The following is a 5,516-nucleotide window of genomic DNA, read 5'->3' as shown; positions in this document are numbered from 1 at the left end:
AAATCGAAGGGTTGGATTGACCTGTGGTTCTCAGTTCTGGGAGAGGGTGAAGACCCGCTGGGGAGGGAACACAGCAATGCTGGTTGAATCAGAACCTCCAGGCACTTTGTCAAAGCTCCTCAGGTGATTCTAATGTGGGAAGCGGAGAACCCCTGGGTTAGGTGGGCCGAGACCCCTTCCAGCTGGAAGGGGCTCTTACCACCTGAGACACCAGCTGTTCTCCAAACATAGGGGACAGGGATATATCAACCCCCTCCCCAGGGAATTTGTCAGAAGACACCTGCTATCCAGGGACCCCCATCCCAAGCTTCGAATGAGTGGGACAGGGTACGCCGGCTCTAAGCCCTTTGAAACAGCCCTCCCCAGCACTGCAAGGCACTGCTGGGCACTCATGAGATGCTCAAGGAATGTTTGGCTAAATAGTCTCATTTAATTAAGGAGAGCTTCCAGAAGAAAGTGATCCCAGAGCTGAGCCTCGAAGGCCAACCAGGAATTAGGACAAAGAAGGGTGAAGAGCTTTCTCCCCGGGGCAGCTGGAACAGTGTGTGGTCTTATTGTGGGATCGTGGAGCGCAAGGGTCAAGAAAGAGAGAATTCTTGAGATGTTGTGTGATGCAGCTTAGTGAGTTTATTTGAATAGCGTGGGGACAGGAGCCCTGGGCAGAAAGAGCTGCTGTTTTGCTGTGTGAAGCTGGTGGTTACATGCTTAGTCATGCTCAAGGGGCAGGGGAGGCGCAGGGAGTATTAGATCATAAGTGTCTTCTTCGAACTTCTACTTGTGAAACTAGTTTCATGAGATTTCTCTGGTGCTTGTCATCCAGTTCAATATTGGCTGTCGGTGAGGTGGATGGGCAGTCAGGAGACCCTATAAGAATGCAGCAGTCAGGGCGTCTTTGATGGTTATCACAGCTACGCAGGCTCTAGGTCAGCCTCCCGGGCTACTGAAGGTAAGCCTGCTTCTCTCCCTCCGGCATCCCAGGGATGTGGGGCCGTGAGGGCTGGCTGAGTCCTCTAGGGTGGCTCACCCCTTCTCCAGTGGGGCCCTGCAGGATGGGACAGGAAGCAAGGTGGACGCATCCCCTGGTGGGGAAGCCGTAGCTGCTGCAACTGAGATGTCTGAGCTTTGCTTCGTGTGTTCTGGAAAACCCCGACGGGGCTTAAAGAAGGGGAGTGTTGGAGGAGTCAAGCATTTCCGGTGGGTGATAGATGGAGCCCTGAGGGTGGGGCCAGAAGAAGGGGGGCAGGAGGAAGGAGGCCGGCTGGGAGGTGAGTGCACTCACCTGGGCCCAGAGCGCTGAGAGTGATGGAGGAGGGAGAGGGTGGGTGGAGTTGGGAACCAGGAAGGGGAAGGAGGAGGCGGGGAGGACCGGTGAGGACGGGGCCTTGCTGGCCATCGTGAGGGCTCCGCTCTCACCGAGGGCCTCTGGGAACTGTTGCGGGGTTTGAATCAGGTCCCGATCTGGTGTAGAACCACTCTGGCTCAGGTGTAGAGATGAGGGGGAGGGAGAAAGCAGGGCGGTCGTCAGGAGGAAATTCAAACAGTCCCGTGGTCTCTGGGTCCAGTGGTGGTGGTGGAGAAGGGGAGGAGAGGTCAGTCTGGACGCTTGACAAAGACAGAGCCACCCGCATTGCTGATGGATTGGATGTGGGAACGAGAAAGGAGTCATGAGGACTCCAAGCTTTGTACCTGGCCCAGCAGCTGGAAGGCTGAACTGTCCCTCGCGGGACTTTGGAGACTGGAGAGGGTTGAGGTGGAGAGTTTGGGGTGGGGGTGCCTGCTGGGCCGTCAAGGGGATGGAGCTGCCAGACGGGTAGAAGCCAGGGCTGGAGGGTAGTCTGAGAGTCACCGTGCGTGATGGAATTTAACGTCGAGGGACATCAGCACACCCGTTGGCTTGGGCGGTGGAAGGCACTGGGGACCCGGGCCACTGCAGCCTCAGAGGGCTGGGGAGCTTAAACGGCAGACATTTCCTTCTGGAGGCTGGAAGCCTGAGGTCAGAGGACAGCATGGTGGGGTCCTGGCGAGAGCCCTCCTCTGGCTTACAGACGGCCCCCTTCTCGCTGTGTCCTCACAGGGCGGGTGGGGTGGGGAAATTGTTAAGTGGAGACAGAGACAGAGCCAGCTCTCTGGGGTCTCATAGAGACGCTAATCCTATCAGGTTAGGGCCCTGGCCTTATGACCTCATTTTAACCTGAATTACTCCCTTAGAAGCCCCGTCTCTCAATACAGCCACACTGGCGGTTAGGGTTTCAGGATACAGATTTGGGGGGCGGGATACAAGCACACCATCTCCCATGCGGGGGCAAGGCCCCCCATCTTCCAGCCCAAAGGACCAACCCCCACCGGTAGAGTGCAGAGCACTCCGAGGACTCTCCTGCCCCCTCCACTTCTGGAACAACCTCTTCCCTACTCTGTGCACCCATTTTCCAGGCCCAGCCCAGATGCTCACCCTCGTGAATGAACTCTTTCTTTCTTTTGAAAAACTGTGTTGACACCAAACTCGTCATATTGTATATATCGAATATGTACGGTTTTTAGCAGATCAATTAGACCTCAAGAAAGCTGTTTAAAGAACTCTGTTGCCATCTTTTGTTTGCTTTTCTTCCTCTGCTCTTGCGGCTTTATAAACTTCCCTATAGTCACGTTATTGAGGTGTGATTTATATGCAGTAAGCCGCACCCATTTGAACGATAGAATTTGATGAGTTGTGACGTGTTTCCCTTTGTGAGAATTAGCACAGCAGCGAAGATGCAGACCACTGTCGTCACCCCAGATTTCCTGGGGTGCCCCCTTCCCCGTCCTCTCTGCCCCCCACTTCGCCAGGGCCTCTGTCTCCCAACAGATGCCTGTTTGCATTTTGTAGGGCTGCATACAAAAGGAACTGGGGCGTAAACTCTTTTGTGTCCAGCCTCTGGCACTCAGCATAAGGACTTGGAGATTCCCGTCTCTGTGTGTGTCCGTAATTAATTTCTTTTTAGTTCCTGCATATTATTCCAGGGCATGATAAGCTGTCTTCTTATCATCCATGTCCCCTTTGTTGGACACTTGGGTTTTCAGCTTGGGGCGATCATGAATAATGCTGCTCTGAGCATTTGTGCGCAAGTCTTTGTCCGGGCAGAAGCTTTCGTTTCTCTCAAGTTTGTGCCCAGAAGTGAAATTCCTGGGTTGTATGGTAGGTGTGTGTTTCACTTCCCCAGATACTCTGGTTTCCTGTGTGGTTGTACTGTTCGCACTCCGCCGAGCAGTTAGAACTCACGCTTCCAATGCATGAGTGATTCAGGTCAGCTCTGTTCTCACCACTTCTTGGTTCACGGTTTTACACTTAGATAAACAATTTAGCCATTCTCTTGTGTGTAGAGGTGTCTCATGGTGGTTTCAGTCTGCGTTTCGCTGATGACTACTGATATTGACCATCTCTTCATGTGTTCATTCTTGTAGGTTCTCTTGCGAAGTTGTGAGCACATTGCTGATCCCGTTAGCTGGATATATCTCTTCCTTCAATCCCCATGATAAGGGTATGAATAAAATGGTCTTCCTTATTTTATCGTGATTTATCCATCACCAGATTAGAAATTTCTCAGAGGTAAGAACGGGTTCTCTCTCCCCTGTGCATGCCCTGCTTGCTTTGCCCAGCACAGCGGGGCCCGGTAGGAATTCAGGGAAATTGTTTAACTCCATTGGGAAGACTCCAGCTCCCAGCTGATCCTGCTCCAGAAGAGTGGAGCCCTCTGTGGGAGGAAGGGCTCCCTCTAAACTCCTTGTAATGAGCAGACAAATTAAGAAGATCTCCTTCTTTCCACTGAGATGAGCATGTAAATTAATGAAAGCTATTCTGAACTCCCCACTTCTCAGCAAAGATTAGGCAAGAAAAGAATAAGATATCAGAAGACAAACGGGTATAAAGATCTGGAAGGGACCAAGGGCTGCTCATTGTTCTTGGTGTCTCGAAGTCTGATAAGCCGTGGTTATATTAACATGGCAGAGTCCTGCGGTGTTGACACCATGATAGTGCCCTGGCTACAAACTGAGTTCCATGATTAATTTCTAAAAACATTTCTAATGATGCAAACCCTGTTACCATAACACTGCTATTACCCAGCATCATGAGAAAATGCTGCTTTTGCTATAAGTTAATTTTCCAGATAACTGAAAAGCACTCCTTTGCTAAAACCCTTCTTTCACTTTAACTTTTTAGATGAACACTATTCTAAAGCAGAAGATATGCTTTCTTTCATTCTTTGTTGAAAAACTCTGATGGGGCGCCTGGGTGGCTCAGTCGGTGAAGCATCTGCCTTCAGCTCAGGTCATGGTCTCAGAGTCCTGGGATCGAGTCCCGCATTGGGCTCCCTGATCAGCGGGGTGTCTGCTTCTCTCTCTGTCCCTCCCCCCTCCCTGGCTCGTGTGCGCTTGATGGCTCTCTCGCTCTCTCTCTCATAAATAAGTACAATCTTTAAAACAAAGTCGCATAAAATACACGTATCATTGCATTGACCACTTGAACCATTTTAAGTGTGTAATTCAGTACGTTCACATTGCTGTATAACCACCACCACTGTTCATTTCCAGAACTTTTTGTCTTCCTAAATTGAACTGCTTTCCCCATCCAACACTAACTCCCTGTTCCTCCCTCCCTCAGCCCCCGGTGCCTAGGGTCTACTTTTTGTGTCTCAGTCTGAGGACTCTAGAAACTTCATATGGTGGAAGCATGAAGTGTTTGTTCTTTTGTGGCTGGCTTATTTCCCCCCACATCATGTCCTCAAGGCTCTCCCGTGTTGTAGATTGTACCGAAATGCCCTTCCTTTTTTTTTTTTTAAAGATACCACTTGATTTTTTTCTGCATGCATTGTTTTTTTTTTTTTAAGATTTTATTTATTTATTCATGAGAGAGAGAGAGAGAGAGAGAGAGAGAAGCAGAGGGAGAAGCAGGCTCCCAAGGAGCAGGGAGCCCGATGTGAGACTCGATCCCAGGACCCTGGGATCATGACCTGAGCCGAAGGCAGACGCTTAACCATCTGAGCCACCCAGGCGCCCCCGAAATGCCCTTCCTTTTTAAGGCTGAATCAAACACCGTTGTATGGGTGGACCAGTTGCGTTTGCCCACTCATCTGTTGATGGATAACTGGGTTGCTTCCACCCTTTGGCTATTGGGAATCAGGCTGCCATGAACATGGGTGTGCACATATCGGCTTGAGATCCTGCTCTCAATTCTTGTGGGTACATCCCCAGAAGTAGGGTTACTGGGTCATACGCTAATTGTGTGTAATTTTTTGAGACACTGCCATAATGTTTCTCGTAGCGGCTACACCGTTTAACATTCCCACACTTTCTTTCACTCCTAAACAGGGGGTCCTGGGTCGGATTCCGCTGCGGGATGATTCTGGTCATTGTCCTGGAGTCCTAGTCTCGAACCTCCCTTGAGGCGAGGCTGGTTGGATTCCCTCTGCTGAGGGTTGGGGGCTGCTGGAATCTATGTGCGGGAATCTGTGATTCCCACGGATTTTTTTTTAACAATAGGG

The sequence above is a fragment of the Eumetopias jubatus genome, unplaced genomic scaffold, assembly GCF_037043125.1.
Source record: "Eumetopias jubatus isolate StellerSeaLion01/CBP00866 unplaced genomic scaffold, mEumJub1_p1.0 scaffold_8, whole genome shotgun sequence".
Lineage (NCBI taxonomy): Eukaryota > Metazoa > Chordata > Mammalia > Carnivora > Otariidae > Eumetopias > Eumetopias jubatus.
This window is presented reverse-complemented; position numbering follows the sequence as displayed.